The 19,703-nt window shown below is 43.1% G+C and overlaps 1 long non-coding RNA gene across 2 annotated transcripts in view; it reads left to right on the top strand.

Annotated features, from left to right (window-relative positions):
* LOC309349184 overlaps window positions 1-19,703 on the top strand; it is a 70,648-nt gene that overhangs the window by 13,873 nt on the left and 37,072 nt on the right. Inside the window, exon 3 of one of the 2 annotated variants that reach the window (XR_014159807.1) lies at window positions 8,822-9,360. The exons of the other annotated variant lie outside the window; for it this stretch is intronic. This is a non-coding gene — a long non-coding RNA (uncharacterized lncRNA). Of the gene's footprint in view, window positions 1-8,821; window positions 9,361-19,703 lie in introns of those variants that run through there. 2 annotated transcript variants of the gene reach the window in all.

Here is a 19,703-nt window from a genome sequence, read left to right on the forward strand (position 1 = left end):
CCAGAATGTCCTGCGTTTCCTTAGGCCCCTGTTTTCATGAGAGGAATGTTGAAGGGTATGGTAGGGTGTCCCTATTTTCATCAGAGACATGTTGGAGCGTATGGAGTTAAGTGACAACCCTCCCCCCTCCACCAGCCAAGGAGATAAGTAACTATGAAACCTTTAGAAGACATCTGAAGGGGCTTCTGTTGTCAAACATAATCTGTTCCGGAAGACCATTCGACTTCCGAAACGTTTGACAACCAAGGCGCAAAGAGCTGTTGGCAATTTTCATTGTGAAAATTTAAAAAAACACACCTTGGAAGCCGTTTGACTTCTGAGGCGTGTTCAAAAATAGAAGCAATTACTTCTGGGTTTTCGGTGTTTGGGTTCCAAAACATTGTGCTTCCGAGATGCTCGAAAACCAAGGTTCCGCTGTATAGGGGAGTTTTAATGTTTAATGTTTTATTATGTTTTATATATGTTGGAAGTCACCCAGAGCGGCTCGGGGAACCTAGTTAGATGGGTGAGAGACTATATATACATACGCTTGTTGTTGTTGTTTAGTCGTTTTGTCGTGTCCGACTCTTCGTGACCCCATGGACCAGAGCACGCCAGGCACTCCTGTCTTCCACTGCCCCCCGCAGTTTGGTCAAACTCATGTTTGTAGCTTCGAGAACACTGTCCAACCATCTTGTCCTCTGTCGTCCCCTTCTCCTTGTGCCCTCCATCTTTCCCAACATCAGGGTCTTTTCCAGGGAGTCTTCTCTTCTCATGAGGTGGCCAAAGTATTGGATCCTCAGCTTCACGATCTGTCCTTCCAGTGAGCACTCAGGGCTGATTTCCTTAAGAATGGAGAGATTTGATCTTCTTGCAGTGCATGGGACTCTCAAGAGTCTCCTCCAGCACCATAATTCAAAAGCATCAATTCTTCGGCAATCAGCCTTCTTTATGGTCCAGCTCTCACTTCCATACATCACTACTGGGAAAACCATAGCTTTCACTATACGGACCTTTGTTGGCAAGGTGATGTCTCTGCTTTTTAAGATGCTGTCTAGGTTTGCTTTCCTCCCGAGGAGCAGGCGTCTTTTAATTTCGTGACTGCTGTCACCATCTGCAGTGATCATGGAGCCCAAGAAAGTAAAATCCCTCACTGCCTCCATTTCTTCCCCTTCTATTTGCCAGGAGGTGATGGGCCCAGTGGCCATGATCTTCGTTTTTTTGAGGTTGAGCTTCAGACCATATTTTGCGCTCTCCTCTTCCACCCTCATTAAAAGGTTCTTTAATTCCTCCTCACTTTCTGCCATCAAGGCATAGGGCATCCCTATTTTCATCGGAGAAATGTTGGAGGGTATGGTTCCAGTGCTGCTGGATGTCCAAGCATGAGCAGACCCGGCCTACCCACAGGAATGCCTGCTTGCCCAGTCCCATAGGGTGCAATCATGCACATAGCTAGTCCAAAGTCAATCCAGCTGAGTTTAGTGGGGCTTACTCCTAGGTATGCTTCCTTAGAACTGCAGCCTTAGCAAACTGACATAATGTACTCAGAACCTCATTTGTCCCCAGGAATCACCTGATCCTTCTCTCTCTGTGGCCTCTGTCCATGGCTGAAATGGAGACTGGAAGCTCTTTGCAGAAAGACAACACCCCTTTTGCTTATGCTGCTATTTATTTATTTCATAAGGTTTATATACCACTTGATTGTAATAAAATTCAAAGCCGCTTACAAAATCTAAATAAATAGACTCCCAGCCCCTGCTTGCTTGGCGACAGGCTACAAAAGACCTCAGCCTGTGTTCATGTTCAGGATATACCTACAAATGTGCCTCATCCCATTCTGGCAATCATCCATGCTTTCAGCTGGTGTTTCCCATTCCTCTACAATTGGTTTATTTCGAGCACGTCTTTCTTTCCTCGTGTCCTTTGCTGATGTGGAAATATATGGGTTTTTACGTATATTATAGCACACAGTAGACATGCATACCTCAGTCACCAACAGATATTAGCAAATCAATTACCTTACCTGTGTGTTACCTTTCAAAGTTAATGAATTTCCAATTGGGTAACCCTGTTAGTCTTTTGCAGCAGAAACAACAGAGTCTTGTGGCACCTTAAAGACAAAGTTAATGAAGTGGCTAATGGCCCATCACAAAGCCGTCTAGGGCTGCAATTCTAGCCATGTCTACTCAGAAATAAGTCCTATTTGATGCAATGAGGCTTACTCCCTCGTAAGTGGGGCTAGGATTGCAGCCTTTCCCACTAGCCTGATTTCACAGTTCAGCAGAAGCTTGTCTTCCGTCTCCTTTCTGTCACAGAGGTATCAGAGAGGAACAGTTTAGCATGCTTGGTATTTTGCTCTTTGTGTCCTCAATTGCATGAATTACTCCTTCACTCAATTGCAATGCTTATTCAACCACATTCAAGGCCCTTTTTATTGCAAGGTTTTGTTTCACAGATGCATATTCCAGGCATAAAAATGGATGTGTGCATCTTCTCTCAAGCTAGTTTATGTTTCAGATCAGGCTCAGTGAGGCAGCTGCCTCAGTGCAGTAAGTATAGTACAGCTGGGGGGAGAAGCAGATCTGCGCCCAGGGGAAGCTAGCTGTTCGCCACCCTGCCGCTTCCCCTCTGCCACCACTGACTTCCCTTCTGCCCCCGCCACTGCTAACTCCTCCTCTATCAATGCCCACCAATGCCATCTCCTCCCCCCGCCAATGCTGCCAACTCCTCTCCCGAGAGAGCCAGTGTGGTGTAGTGGTTAAGAGTGGTGGACTCGTAATCTGGTGAACCGGGTTCGCGTCTCCGCTCCTCCACCTGCAGCTGCTGGGTGACCTTGGACTAATCACACTTCTCTGAAGTCTCTCAGCCTCACTCACCTCACAGAGGGTTTGTTGTAGGGGGAAGAAGAGAAAGGAGATTGTTAGCCACTTTGAAACTCCTTAAGGGGAGTCTTTGGTCACCTCATGAGAAGAGAAGACTTCCTGGAAAAGACGCTGATGCTGGGAAAGATGGAGGGCACAAGGAGAAGGGGATGACAGAGGACGAGATGGTTGGATAGTGTTCTCGAAGCTACCAGCATGAGTTTGACCAAACTGTGGGAGGCAGTGGAAGACAGGAGTGCCTGGCGTGCTCTGGTCCATGGGGTCACGAAGAGTCGGACATGACTAAACGACTAAACAACAAGGGGACTGAAAGGTGGTCTATCAAGTCCAAACTACTACTACTACTACTACTCTTCTTCTTCTTCTTCTTCTTCTTCTTCTTCTTCTTCTTCTTCTCCTCCTCCTCTTCCTCCTCCTCCTCCTCCTCCTCCTCCTCCTCCTCCTCCTCCTCCTCCCGATGCCGACTCTTCCTCCCCAGCCTTCATTTCAGCCTTTTTCTTGACATCATTGACTGGGTGGGGAGGCAGAGGTGTCATTAGCAGTGGGGAGTTGCGGCATTTTCTGTGTTGACCAAAGCAGCAAAACATCCTCTTTTATATACAGTGGTACCTCAGTTTACAGACGCTTCAGGTTACAGTCGCTTACAGACTCCGCTAACCCAGAAATAGTACCTCGGGTTAAGAACTTCGCTTCAGGATGAGAACAGAAATCGTGCAGCGGCGGCGCAGCGGCAGCAGCGGGCAGCCCCATTAGCTAAAGTGGTACCTCAGGTTACGAACAGTTTCAGGTTAAGAACGGACTTCCAGAATGAATTAAGTTCTTAACCCAAGGTACCACTGTATTGGGATTTTGCTGGGAATGAGGCAAGGTTTTTAAACCAATGATTTAGCAGACAGATACAAATCCAGAAGTTTCTTTCCACTTTGTCAAAAAGGCTCAGAGGAGCATAGATGAAGTCAACAGGTAACAAAAAGAGACCACTTAGGCTTATGGTCTCCAGAGTTATTAGCCACCTTTTAGAAGACTAGGTATCATTATTTTGCATTGTTCAATGGTTGCTTAATTTTGTGAAGTAGGTGTTTAATGGCCAGAAAAGGAAGTTTCACAAATGGAGTGCTAGAATTAGAAGGTCCCATCCCTGTAAGCAGGGGTGTACCTAGGGATTGACTCCTGTTAAGGGCCCAGGCCTGGTGTGGGGAACAAAAATTGTGCCTTTCCATTTTGGCTCCTTGCACCAGCCCTGTGAGGTCTCCTCCGCAGTTGGCTGGCGGTACTGTTAGCTCCTGGCCCATGGTGCAAGGGAGCCTAGGTTCATTTCTGCCTGTAAGGTACTACAGTGGTACCTTGGGTTAAGTACTTAATTCGTTCCGGAAGTCCGTTCTTAACCTGAAACTGTTCTTAACCTGAAGCACCACTTTAGCTAATGGGGCCTCCTGCTGCTGCCTTGCCGCTCCCGCATGATTTCTGTTCTCATCCTGAAACAAAGTTCTTAACCCGAGGTAAAATATATGGGTTAGTTGAGTCTGTAACCTGAAGCGTCTGTAACCTGAAGCGTCTGTAACCTGAGGTACCACTGTACCTCAATTCTGCAAGGATACTCAGAGTAAGGCCTCAGTTGAAAATCTCAATAATCCAACAGATTTTATGTGGGAGCATGCTGTCCTTCAGAGTTTGTTTTTAATTCTATTATGTATTTTGTAGGTTTTTTATGTTGTAATTTTATTTGGTGAACTGCCCTGAGATCTATGGGTATAGGGGACGGTATACAAATTTTAATAATAATAATAATAATAATAATAATAATAATAATAATAATAATAGAAGTGATGGACAGGCATCAACAAGCACACTTTCCACACTCGCCATGGAGAGCTTCAATCTCACTATTTTATAATTCCTTGTCATACCTCCTCCAATAATCTTCTTGAAGACCTTTTGTGACAAATCCTATTCAACTTCTCATTGCTGCCATGTTTACTTGACAGTGAATGTACATGATTTCAGTTTGGCTTCCTTCCAAATTAATAGGGTTAGGATGGCAGCCCATAATTGCAACTTTAAGATTTCAGAGTCCTTAATTCATTGTGGGCAAAAATGCATGCACAAATAATCAGCTGTTTAATTTGGAGGGTGAAAATGAAAAAGCAGTGCAGAACAGACATTCCCATGGAACCAATTGGTTGTTAATCCATCCCATAGATTCTCAGTGGGACAGAGAAAGAGAATTAATAATAGCATTTCTTCAGTGGGTTTCATGCAACACTAAATCTACTGAAGGGGATTCTGTGAAGATGCGTAAGAGAGGTTTTGTAATTCGGCACTTTGATACATTGAAAAGTGCTGCAAAAATGTAAATAAATAAATAAATAAATAAATAAATCTCAGCTGGCCATGTTATGCCTGAATGGAGTCTTTGGGAAAATTGATTTGGGAATCCAATCCCCAAATCTGTTCTATTTACATTTATTTATTACAGTTATGTATATGCATAGATCCTATTTTTGGCACCTTCATTATTTACCCTGTTTCCAGATGTGCCCAAGATTCAGAATATGTCAATATGGGGAAAACACACCCACCAAATATTTCCCCATTTCTTCATGTGCTTTGTACTGTGGCCTCGTGGTGGCAGAGTAGGCTAAGAAATTGCATTCACGTGGGTAGATTTAGGACTGAACATCTGTATGTGTGGCATCAAACATAAGCTATTAGACTGACAATTCCTTTGTCTGCAGTCCAGCTTCCCCGGTTCTTTTTGATGCTCTGACGTTCTCTCATTAGATTGGTAACAATGTCACCTCTTCATAGGAGACAATGGATAAATCCAGGAATTTGATACTGCACTGCTTTGGAAGCAGCAGACCCCAAAGAAGGCAGAAAGAAAGAGAGAAGTTTATACTCTTTCGCTCAAGTATTGGGACACACGCGCACACACTCTGTGTGTGTGTGTGTGTGTGTGTGTTCACATACCCTGTAGATGCTTTCAAGTAGCATAGATGCTATGTTTCAGATGGGTGAGAGACAAGTCTGAATAATATTATGTCCATATCACAGGGAGTAATGAGGTGAAGCAGGAAGAGTGAGAAATGTACTATAACCCTGCCATTAATGTAATGTAACAATCTGCTGCTAACATCTGCATATGGCAGAATAGGAACAGGCTGAGTGAGAGTGGCTGCAATATAGTCTTTCCTTACAGGGTTACAGAACCACCCTGCATTATGCTCTCCAAGGTTGCACCCCCACATTAGGCTTCCTGCATTTTCGACAGGGGTGAAGGCTGATAGATAGGAGCTACCTTAGCTCTCTAATAAAGGCTTCAATTACTGCCACCAAAATACTACAACACAGACACATGTCTTTACTGGACTACTACAGATAGATTAGATAGATAGATAGATAGATAGATAGATAGATAGATAATGATTTTACAAAGAATATGCAGATGTTTCAAGTGACCTCATTTGACTAACTTGGCACGTGTATCTAAATTACTTGAAATCAGACGGTTATGTTGTAAATAGTGCAGCAAAATGAATCCATCGCCTTTGCAAAGAGATCTATCTACTTAGGCACCAACTTTAGGGTTCATACCTGGTCTTGGGCCATGGAGACAGCAGGGATCCAGCTGAGGCATAGCTAATCACCAAATTCCCTGGCTGAGGTGGTTTCTGAGCTTGTGTTGGAGAACCTCAGGACTATCGTTTTGGGAGACTTCAATGTCTATGCTAGGAAGGGCCTGCTCGGGACTTTATGGCTGCCATGAGGATGCCTCAGTAAGCACATGACATTTGTTTTCTGCCACTGGGAAAATGAGGTATTGTTAAGCACAAACTCTTTCCTTCTTGGGTTTGGATTGAATGGTGGGAGACAAATTAAGTTGTCTGCCCCCCCAGGGGCACCTATGAGATCCAATGGATTGCTGAATACTCTGGGGAACTTTTTGGTTGACAGATTCTGTCAAAGCTTTGGTCTCACTGGAATGACAAGAGTAGCGAGGGTGATTGACTCAAATTCTCCCTGGTACCCTCTCCAGTGCTGCAGAGCCTATAATGCTCCCTGGTTCTCAGATGGTCTACAGGCAATTAAGCAGCTCAGATGATGGCTGGAGTGCAAATGGGCCAAGTCACACAGTGAATGTGGTCAGGCACAAGCAAGACGATACATTGTGCTTACTATGTGGCAGGCAAAGAGCACATTGGAATCATGTTTGGAAGGAAGTTGTTTGGAAACCTTTGCTTACCTGCTGTGTCACCTATTATTATTTCTTCTTCTTCTTCTTCTTCTTCTTCTTCTTCTTCTTCTTCTTCACTAAAGACTTTGAGGTTCTACTCAAATCTTGATGCCAAAGTATCTCATCTGGGATGGTGTCCAGCACACAGTCTAGTCAAGTTTCTTCTTTTGATCAGTTTCAGTTGTTGCAGACTGAAACAGTCAAGCCACATGTTCTCCCAATCCCTTTCCTGGTTCCTATTGGCTTGAAAAAGGCAGTGGTGCTGTCTTTCCTGAAGAGTGATGACATTAAGACCCCTGAACAGTTTGAGACCTTGATGCTTGAGGAAGCACTCTTCCCATATATTACTGCCCAAGGAAGAGGTTCAAGATAATGAGGTCCACACAGAAGCACAGTAGTTGTGTAAAAGCAACAATTTATTAGAGCAGTTAAAGTTGGACCACAGTCAAAATTTATCTCAGCGCTGTTCCTGAATGGGCAAACACCACACCGAATGTTAATTATTAAAATGGGCACCATATGCATATTTTCTTTTTTAAAAAAAGAAGCAGCAACAGCCAGGAACCACTCACCTGATTGGAAAGAATCACTCTATTTTAGAATAGTGAAGTGAATGGTTGTCTTAACCTAGCTCTTTTTGCCAGTTTGTAGTTTTTGACTTAGGGATGATAAGAATACATCTCCGTTCCAATAGATATTTAGGGCACTGTTTAAATGGGAAGAATATTTCAAACAAGGGTTATTGTGATTCAGTGAAATAAAACAAGAGCTAAATATGCTGAAAAAAATAACATCCAAATCTAGATCTATGAGGCCCTGTGTCAGATGTAATAGAGGGAAAATGGTTTTGTTTATGGTTTTCTTTCTTATTCCAGGTGGCCAGAAAGGTCCCATCTCATTAGATTGTAAAATGAGTATTTTTATATACAGCAGGCATTCTGTTCCATTCAATCCCTAGGCATTTTGCACAAATGACAGCAAAGGGAGTGGCTATTGGTCCATTTCCATACAAATCTTGTATTGGCTGATATTCACTCAACTCATATAAAACTCTTTAAAAACAGGATAGTGAATGTGAAATGTTCAATCAAAACATGCATAGAGTCTTTCTCCTAATGCCCTCAACTGCATTACTTCTCAGTCATTTGAATCTGAAAACAGACGGGAGTGCTCTGAAAAACACATATTTCATTCCCTGTAACTGAAGGGTAATACAGGTAGAGATACAACAGAAGAGGGGTGGGTGGGGGAAGGGGGTAAGCCATCTCAGCCTGCTTTCAGAAGAAAGCCTCTTTTAATTCATTCCATTTCAATTTTGCATCGGTGCTGCCTTCCCTTTAGCCAAATTAATTTTGCCATGCTTTTGCAAGGAAATAATGTCACACTGAAATCCAGGCAGTCCCTCCTTATCAGTCAACAACTGTCCCCAGACAAAGCATTTTAATTTTGAAAAAAAGGAGGGGGGCGTGAGACGCTGTGGGATTGGAGCGGCAATACATTTTCATTGACAGCCAGGCAGCAAACAACCTGCGTTCTATAATACCTTTCCTAGAGTGGTGGGGATCATTTTGTGTGTGTGTGTGGTAGGCAGAGAGGGATTGGTTTATAGATGCTCCTTCCTGTCTCCCATAGCTGAATTTTTATATATCTCCTCCCTCCAGGGGTGGTTTTTTTGTGCTTTGTTTAAAGAGCTTCTATGATAATTTAAAACTCATTATTTTTGCAGGTTCCTTGTCTTTATGGAGCTGTTCCTTGTTTGCTGTGTGCCTGTTGTCCAAGCAGCAGGAATGCCATTGTAACCAGAGTGGCGAGCTCAGCTTCCCTGCGGTTTCCCTCTTTAATTGCCTTTATTAGGTTTGTCCCTAAGTGAGGGAAGGCTCCAGCTAGGGATTCAAATATGAGAGGGCACAATGGTTTTATATATATCCTGCAACGAGAAGTCCATTTAAATGTTTTCTTTTTTTTTTTTAACGAAGCCATAAAACCAACCAGAAATGATTTTAGTTACCTGTGAAATATTCAGAATAAACAGGATTACTCAAATGGTTCCAGCGCTATAACTTCCACCCAGATTAGCACAGATGTGGAAAGGGGCAGGGAGCAGAAATCTGCGTTAAACCTAAAGTTGCAGCAGGACAAATGCCTGCCTGCTTTGTAAGGATGCATTAAATATATGTGCTTCTTAAAAAAAAATAGTTCATTTTACTATGAAGTGAATCTCTTACTGTGAATAGCTGAATAAACAGCACTTGAAAATGTATAATTGTGCCTTTGGCACCTTAAAGATGAGAAAACATATTATGACATAAGCTTTTGTGGACCATAGTACACTTCATCAGATGTATCTGATAAAATGGACTGTGATCCATGAAATCTTATGCCATAACAATTTTTCTACCGTTTAAGGTACTACAAAGTGCTTAGGTTTTGATACAACATCCTAAGGCTGTGTATACACTCCTGCTTAGAGTGAGTTTCTACCACTGGTTTGGGAAGCAGTAAACACACGACATTAGCCAGTCTGTCTCTATCCTGTCCCTATCCTGATGCTTCTCATAAAATACTGTGTTTTGATGCATTTTCCTCCAAACCACCTAGGATCTGAACTGCAAAAAGAATGACCTAACTGCATTTTGAGCTGGTAATATGTACACTGCCTAATACGGCTATCTTCCTGGAAGTGAATAAAATTCAACATGTCATGTGGAATGACATACCAATTACAGTCATACCTTGGGTTACAGACGCTACAGGTTGTGTTTTTTTGGGTTGTGGACCGCCAAAACCTGGAAGTACCGGAACAGGTTACTTCCAGGTTTCGGCAGTCGCACATGCGCAGACGTGCCAAATCGCAACCCGCGCGTGCGCAGATGCGCCGCTGCAGGTTGTGGACGCTGCGGGTTGTGAACGTGCATCCCACATGGATCACGTTTGCAACCCGAGCGTCCACTGTACATACCAAGACCTTTGATTCCAAATGAAATAGGGAATAGTGGTAGACTAATAGTGGGATGCAACAGAGGCAGTATGCTGGTTGGGAAAGCAGAGGAGGAGCAGTTAGGAAGTTTGATGGATTTTGTTTCTTGAATGACCAGCTGCACTGGCGGATGTTTCCGAGAAACAGCAAGAAATGTTCCCATCTCTACAGCAGGGGGGCTTACAACTATCCCTAGTCCCAGCTAGCATGGCCAGTGGTCACAAGTGATGGGAGTACCAGTGTATCCACATCTGTAGGGTATCAGGTTGCCTATGCCTGCCTTAATGCTTCTTAACACAGGGCTTGCCTGTACTTCTACATTTGCTTAAATTGTTAAGAAGCTGTTAAAGGTGAGCTGGAAGCCGCGTGACCAAGCCAAGGGGGTTCAAGCTGAGGAATTCATGGAAACACACCAGAACCAGGAACGCTTTGTTGCTCAGGCATGATCCTAGTTCCAACAGGCAGCCTTTTATAGCCTCATCTGGCTAGTTTGGGTGAGCAGGGCCTGTCCACAGCAAGATGTTTCGCTGCCAGCAAGATGCTCCATGCTAATTCTGATAGCTATATGGCTCACCTTGCAACTCTGGGGTGAATGCAAGATTCCATGTGAATTCCAAGGACAGCAGTGGCCATAATTACCAAGTGGAAAACCCCTGATAGTAGCCATCACCAACCTGGTGCCTTCCAGATGTTTTGGACTACAATTCCCACCAGCCTCTGCCAGCATATGCTGGCTGGGGCTGTTGGGAGTTGTAGGCCAAACCACCTGGAAGGCAACAATGTGATGATAGCTGCTATAGAGGAACAATCAGCACAAAGACACATATGCTTGGTCCACTTATGCCAATAGTCATTAATGTTTTATCTTCCACATCCTTATCTGGCCCTTTTGCCGTATTCCTATCCAATGTTATTACATTTAAAATCAATGTAAAACATGCATTTGGTTCAAATATCCATAGTTTTGAAAACAGCAACGGAGCTGGAAAACATTAGATTCTACATATCTATGGGGTTACAAAATACAAAATATTACATTTGAGAGGACTTAACTCAATAAATTCCTATGATTCAGTGAATTCCTAAGATTATCAGATTCCAACTAATCTGATAGTTCCCTCTTCAAAGAACTTTGTATTGGCATTGAGATGAAAGAATTCAATTGGACACCCATCATGGGTTGCGCTGTGACCGTTAACTTTAGAAAGATGGGGGCTATAGAAGGAATGTACATAAAATCAGGAGCTGATTCAAGCCAACATAAATCCCCCCTAATTCTAACCAAATAATCTGCAAGCTAAATTCTTATCTATTTTTCGGCATATGCTCGCACCCTCAAACATGTAAGTAAGCACCAACTGGACAACTCGGATAGTAATTCTTGCTCCTTGCAACACACCCAGGTATGCTAAACATACAAGGGCTTGACCTCTTTTGTTTTGGAGTAAGTAAAATAAGGGTAGTGGCCACAGCTGGAGACAGGGATGGGAAAGTTTTCGGCCTTGGACTACAGTTTCCATAATTTCTGACCATTGGCCATGCCAGCTGATGGGAGCTGGAAGGCCCGGCTTCTGTATCTTCTAATATTAGCATAGGTACGACTGTCGTGGACACAACAGAGCATAGCATTAAATGCAATGTGCACATCTCACGAGACGTACAAAAGTGTGCATGCCAAACCTTTGATCCTTTTTAGGGGGTCATGCTTTGGTAGTAGTAATTGGTGATTTCCCCCCTTCCCAGACTGATTTGAAATTAAGCTCTGCAAACCAAACAAATTCCCAAAATGGGAAAAAGCCAGTTTTGCTGATTACTCCCTAACCACTCTGGTTCTACTCCCCAAACACAATGGCACCATGAGGAGGAGGAACAGCACGGTATGTGTGGCTTCTTGCTTACTGGGAAGCAGTAGCACCTAAGTTTTGTTGAATGCTGATGACGACGACAACAACAACAACAACAACAACAACAACAACAACAACACATTCCCCCCTGCTAAAACAGTGCTCCAGTCTATTATTATTATTACTACTATTACAAATACCCAAGTCAGAGATCCAATCCTTCTAGAAAAACTCGGCGGGGAAAAAATATCTTCATTTGTTTCCAGGATCAACAAATAGTGGGCAACCTGTGGTATCTCAGCATGGTCTGTCACACAGAAAGCCCTGCTTCAAGTTGCTGTGGAGCATCTACCTGAGATTGTAGGGACCAAGGACAGATGCCCCCACAGAAGGCAGTGACCTACTGGATATGTAAGGGATTAATGTATAGGGCTTTATATGTTAACAAACCTTGTTCAGTAGCAGATTGACAGCTATTGCAGATCCCATAGGTTCCCAATTGTGCAATGGAACTTCCCCCTGCCCCCAGGCATGCCGAAATCTATTCTGGGTTTCCCCTACCCGCCTGAAGCACAGGGCATGTGTGGAAAGACAGAGTAGATGGGTGGCAGTGGGCCCTAGTTACAGCCTCAAGGGTAGCCCCACATAGAGTGCATCACAGTAATGAAGGCTTGAGGTTATGAATGTATGGACAATTGCAATCAAGCTATCCTGATCCAGAAACGGCTGTACTGCCTTACTAGGCAAAGCTGGGAAAAGTGATGCAGTGAAAACTCCCTGTACCAGGCCCCTAGCAAATGGTGCTGCTGTTGCAACAATGAAGGCACTAATGATGAATGTGGAGGCACTAGAGCTTGGTAATAATCTGAGATTTACTCTCAGCAACCTGGCGCTCCCTTTAAAATCCAGCTGGACATTATGAGCTGGACAGGAGCACATCTTTGGTGATGAAATGACATGAAGGTCTTTTAACCATTATGTGCTGTGTGGGGGTCCATGATAAAGTCTGCTCTTCCTTTGGAGACCAGCAATTAATAACAGTGTATACAACATCCCAATTCATTATATTAAATATGAATGTTGCAAGTATGCAAATTGTAATACGTTGCAAACCTAATTTGCTGCATGCACAAACAGCGATTTTGTACCGGTGCTATCCTAGCATATTACAATCTCCACGAAGTAATTGGTAATGTTTGCAATAGGCCAAATTGCCTAATCCGGCCCAGAAACAGTAGATCACGGTGTCAGCAGTTCACAACATTCTCAGCTCTCCAGCAGGTGGCAGCAACCCCCAATAGATCAAGCCCTATCCTGCTATAGAAACAAGCGCAACTTTCTTCCTGTCTCCTGCCCTCATCTGCTACAATCACCAACCAGATGCATGTCGGTTTTAAAGTTGGGCACCAGAGACCAGATTAGCTCCTAAAGCCTCCAAAATTATGTTACAGAAAGGAAGTTGGTTTATAAAGATGAAGCAGAAGGAACCTCAGCAGGCAAGCCGTACCCTTGTCTGGCAATAGGTGGGACAATCTAAAGAGCTACAGTATTTAAATTAATTTAAATTAATCTTTGGAAGGTAAATATTCTAGGAAAACGCAAGGGCTGCTATATCCATATTGTTTCCTCTCCCGGTTGTTCAGGCTCTGCCATCGCACGCATGTAGCATTATTTTAATTTCTGCACCTTTTTAAAGTATGAAGAGTTAATACTTCACCATCTCTTAATTTACTATTGTACAGTAGAACCGTGAAGTAATTTACTGGGAGCCAAAGTGGATCAGTGTCAATTCAGAGCAGGTGTTATCTCTAAGAATCCTGATTCCAGCCTCTCCTTTGTCACAGTAGTGGCCTTTCTTATTCTCAGCGCTGCGACACATTTTGTATAGCATTTTGCAAACAGTGTGGGCAACTATACTGAATCACACCATTGTTCCATACAGTCCAGCATGACCTACTTCAGCAGTAGCTCTCTAGCTGGGGCAGAGATAACAGTCATGGTGCCCTTCAGATGTTCTTGGACAACTTCCATCAACCTTTAGTTTTGGCCATGCTGACTTGGGGCTGATGGGAGTTAGGTGCATTCAAGTTATGGCTGGGCTCTATTTGGCAGCCTCTGAATTAGCCAGAGGTCTTTCCTAGCCCTGCTGCACTAAGGAGTGCGTTCCACCATCAGCCACAGCCCTCCTCTTGAACAGAGGCCAAGAGATGGCGATGTGTCTAAAGACATACAGTAAATGAAAGACTAATGAGGAATTTCTGCAATGTGTGTACAGCTGCAGTCTGCTATGCTGTCTACTGAAGAACCCCATGGTGAATCAGGGTTTTGCCTGTGCCTGTCTTAATATTTAACATCTGTGTAATAATTAGAGTTGCTAACTAGAAATTAAGCCAATGGAATTTCCTCCCAGTAGTTATCTCCACATTAGGAAACTCTTCAGCTGCTTAACGTTCCCGAGTCAGGCTGATGCTCAAGGTAAACAAGCAGAACCAGAAAAACAACATCAGTCTAATTGCTAACATGGCACAGAAAAGGGTGGAGACAAATTTTGCAGCACCAGAACCTTTCATTCATGCACTGTGGGTAAATCACACTCTGACCTTCATCAAGCCATCTCCATTGGCACAACCTTACTTCCTTGACACATTGTTTAAATCTGTTCCAATGGGATTGCAAAGCACCAAGAGAAGTTTAAAATGAAGTCTCAAAACTGCATGTTGCTGTTGTTGTCAAGTTATCCCACAGCTGGGGCACTGAGCCGAGACCTTTCTCAGACCTGAAGCCATACACATCCACTCATGACCGCATCTTCAGGAAATGATTTTGAGATGCAAATAAACCATTACAGATTGAGCACCATGGACACAACATTCATATAATTTCCCTTCAAGTATCAGTGAGTCATCTCAGCACTGAGCAATAAAATGTCGAGGAACCAAGTCATGTACATGCAAACTCTACACACATGTTTTCATGGAGAAACGTTAAAGATTCTGGCCTTAACTTATTAAGGTATATGTTGCACCCTATTTGCAAAAAGGTGCCTTAACCAGTTAAGGTTAAAACATTTCAGCTGGGAAACATACTAACTTCTTATTGACATGTACAATTCTTTTGGCAATGGGTCTGAGTTAAACTAAAAAATACAGTGAAAGATAATGTGTATGCATAGCAAACACCCTGTTTGTTTAGATAGGTTTTTCCCAGGTTTAGCAGAAGTCAGTGTTCTCCTTTATTTTTATACTTCAAGCGCTGGCTGCATTGTCTTACAAAGTCCAAATAAGCTTCAGGCCTGCTGCAGTCATAATTGTGTTGTGGGTCAGTTACCTCAGAAATTGCCATCTCTCCCTCAACAGAAATGTACAGTACTTCAACAATTTAGCAATTTGTGGCGATTGCATTGACTAGAAAGATGGCAATAGCTATGCTTCACCATTGGTAGGTTCAGTCTGGGTATTAATATGCGCCCTGCATCGGAACAATTGCTCACAGTTCTGCTGTTATTGCTCACTTTGAAATTCAGTCAACAGCGTGTGATACCAAAAACAAGAAAAATATGTACACTTATCTTCAAGCCATTAAAACCTTACAGCTGTGTTTACTTTCTTTCCTGTGCAAGGAATGAGTAAAATGGTTTCAGACACGGAGCTTTATTCGGGGGGCTGGATAAGGAAAAGGAAGAAAGGGAAAGAGCAGGAGAACAGTGGAGGAGATATATCACGGTTTCTAGTGGTTGTTTCAGAATGGTAATATCTCATCTAATTTTAGCTTCTCTTTTGAAAGAGCAGAGATTCCAGCACCCCAATACATAATGGGTAAGGACCCATGGGTACACTTCAGCAATCTAATCATTCCAGGTAATTTGCTGTATGGATGATTGCATTAAGGCACTGTGGTCTAGAGACTTCAATTCATTTCCACCCCCACTCAGAGTCACAAGTGAACTGGAATGAGATTCATGCTTTAATCTCAGATTTTCAGCCACCATTTACGCTAATGTTTTTAACCCTGCAGTTCAATGGAAAATGTATGCATTTTATTGTCTTAGATTCACTTCCTTTGCTGGAGGCAGATGCTTGCAATCTAAGCAGTGGCTAGAAAAAGAGGGCAGAGGAACCAATCAAGGTGTTCCTTGGAATTAATGACAGCAGGCCTCTGAAAGCAGTGCTACCTGATCAAGAAGGTCATCTTTTTGAGAAAGCTGTGCTGATATTTTTTCTCTCTCTCAGCGATGGAGGCAACTCCTCTTTGTTCACAAAAAAACATCACCTGTGTAGCAAAATTCTACCCATATCCATTTATCATCTGGATAGCTGTTTGAAAAGGCTTCTTTTTACAGATAATCAAATAAAGGAACAGTCTAAATCAGGGGTGAGGAATCTTACATTCCTGAAACTGAGTTGACTTAGGAGAAAGTATATACTGTTGCTGGGCAGGACCAAAGCTTGGATAATTTGGAGTCTTGAGCAAGATCCACAAAATGGCAGCCTAGTCAACTTACTCAGTAACAGCCTTTTCGAAGCAAATTTCAAAGCTCCCAAGGAATGCTCAGGAGGTTAAATGGGGTCATAATGCCAAAGGTTTTTAAAATTGCTAGGGCAAGAATGACGGTAATACTAAACTCGCACCAAGTACTTTTTTTTGGTAAAGTATATGTGCAAATCATACATGTGCAGATCAAGTGGACTGTCTCACATAATTAGCATAGTCACAAATGAAACCTTCTTTTCAGAACAGTCAGAATCATAGAATTGTAGAGTTGGAAGGGACCCCGAGGGTCATCTAGTCCAACCCCTTGCAATGCAGGAATCTCACCTAAAGCATCCATTACAGATGGCCATCCAACCTCTGCTTAAAACCTCCAATGAAGGAGAGCCCACAACCTCCTGAGAGAGACCATTACACAGTCAAACAGCTCTTATTCTCAGAATGGGGAACCTGTACTCCTCCAGATGTTGTTGGATTCCAACTCCCATCAGCCCCAGCCAGCATGGGCAATGGTGAGGGGTGATAGGAATTGAGCATCATCTGGAGAGCCACAGGTTCCCTACCCATGGTGTAGACAATATCATGCTAGAGTGATCAACAGGCTGGCTCAGTATAAGACAACGTCCTACATTTCTCAACAGTTATCACCTTCTGTTGCTGTTGTTGTTGGCATCTGCCTGTCTTGGTTGAGTGTGCCTTTGGAGGGGAAGTCAAACTATCAGAGAGTTACAGTGCCAGCTGTGGCAGTACAGACCGATACAGGAGAGACGTATTTTTTTGCAGCTGGGGCAGATGAAGGCGTATGGTTTTGCCGTTACTGGTGCACCATGGCATTTCCTTCGCTCTGTATTCCTCTCAGTGGTCATTCCTGCTCTGGTCACTGCTGTGGATAGACAACCTGACCTCTAGGTACTGTGATGATCTGTGAGGAATTCCCATATGGTGGGGTTAATGTTTCCAGCCTTCATGTCATGTTTGCAGACATCTTTGTAACTCAGAGTTGTTCTGCCAACAGACCTGGCGCCAGAAGCCAGCTCTCCATGGAGCAAATCCTTGGGGATCCTGCCACCTTCCATTCTGTGTACATGACCAAGCCAGAGTAGACATCACTGAGACAGAAGTGAAAACATACTGGGAATGTGGGCACATCTTTGTTTGAGACTCTGTCCTGCCATGTGATGCCCAAAATCTTCCTGATGCAATGCATATAGAAGGCATTGAGGTGTTGCTCTTGGTGGGTGTAAGTTGTCCACAACTCACTTCCATAAAGCAGTATGCTCAATGTGCAAGCTTGCTAGACTTTCATCTAGGTGTTGGTCATAAGCATCACATTCTCCCATACCCCTTTGGAGAGTTGAGCCACTGCCAATATGCTTGTCCAGCTCATCTTCTAGCCATTTAACATTAAAGAACTGGTGTTGGTGGTCTGGTCTGCACAGAAAGGACTATTCCAAGCAGGGAGGAAACTTCATGGCCAAATGGCACCACATTTATATCAACTGAACATTATGAGATAGCTACACTTGTGTATATGAAAGGATGGTGGAGACGATGTCAATATTTAAAAGGCAAAAATGCTAAGTAGCTACAAAGAACTGCTTCGTTAAGTAAGGAAGTAAAGTATTCAATAATTTTATGAGCCAGTTTCCATAGTGGCTTTATACATACACAACTGTAGATGAAATCTAGCCCTCTGCTATGAATAATTCTCTTCATGGCAGCTCCAGCCTTATTTCTGTAGGGAAATGGTATCTTTCCGTTTTAAGAATTTGATAGCTGGAAATGAATAGGTAGAGAACAGGAAGACAATGTGGAGAAGAGAAAACAAAATGCAAAGTTAGGCGCACATTTCCATACTGAGGAAGTCAGCTGCAATGTGATCTGCGGCAGACCCAACCACTTTCTCTCTTGGGTACTTATATGCTGGATGTGCTGGATGTAAATATGTTTCTAGTTGTCTGATCCTAAGATGTGCTATTCCAACACACGAGGGCTTAGCAAACAAATGTCAACAATTAAGCCATCATAAAACGATGGTGTCATAGCAATGTTGCATCAGAGTTGCAGGCAGATGTACTTATTTAAATATTTAGAATCTGGGTGCAAAGCAGTTTTTCAACTCTAATTATCAGTATAATATTTCTTCCATGTTAAGTTAATGCAGCCAGTATGTGTTTCTGCTGGTAGAATAAATGTTTTGCATGGAGAAGGTCCCAGGTCCAGTCCTGGGCATTTCCAGGTAGGGCTAGGAGAAAATCCTGTCTGAAGTCCCAAAGGGCTGCTGCTGTCAACCAGTGTGGACAATACTGAAGTAGATGGGCCAACGCACTGATTTAGTATAAGACTGTATTCTATGTTTCTATGTTCCCAGTGCCTCTAACTTTACATGTTGTTCTCTTTAGCAATATATGGATCGTTCTGATGGGGCCAACATGGACTCATCACTGGACAGTAACTCCTGTGAACAAACAGTCTGGTTGCTTAGCAGAACCACCACACAGTTGTCTCCTGCACAGAGGTGGGAAGAGTCCAGGAGAGGGCAAATAGATACTTTGCTGAGGCCCAAGCCAAGATTCGGTGGATAGTTTTCATGACACCAAAAATGTATGGTTACTTTGATTACGTGGGCACTTTCCACAGAAGCTTTCCCTTTCCACCAGAACCACTGACACACTGGTGTGGAAAATATCGAGGTAATTTTAGATATTCACATAATCTGAAGCATCTTTGAGACCCAAAGCAATCACAGGACAAGGGCAGTTTTGTGACAGCAGTAATGTGATGTAGTATGGGGCTGAAGCAGATCAATCTAGTTCTGTATTGTTTGTATCTCAACTGGTAGTCACCTTCCAAGTTTTCCAGTAAAGATGCTTTAAAAAGAAAAAAAACCCACTTTGCAAGCTGAAATGGGGTGAACTGAGTCTGTATCTCTATACATGCAGAGTACCTGCTCTACCATTGAAATTTAGCTTAAGAGCCTCTTTGCAGAGTTTAGTCTCAAGAATTATGCATCTAGATACAGAAGAATAACTGCAGCCACTCGTTCCTACTTAGTTTTACAGTCAGATACAAATAAAAGAGCTCTGCTTGGCCTTTCTTCATTTTTTTTTTTGGGTGGGGAGGGCAGTTAATTATGGATTTTGTTGTCGTTGTCGAACATACAAGGCTTAAAAATATGAATGCTATTTCCCTGGGGTTCTTAGTGATCTGCAGGAGTCTGAACATACCCTAATCTCACTGACTCAAAATGGATCAGAAAGCCATGTTTATTCATAATGACTAAATCATCTGTACAATTG

The sequence above is a fragment of the Podarcis erhardii genome (genome assembly GCF_964252035.2).
Source record: "Podarcis erhardii genome assembly, chromosome: 8".
Taxonomy (NCBI): Eukaryota; Metazoa; Chordata; class Lepidosauria; order Squamata; family Lacertidae; genus Podarcis; species Podarcis erhardii.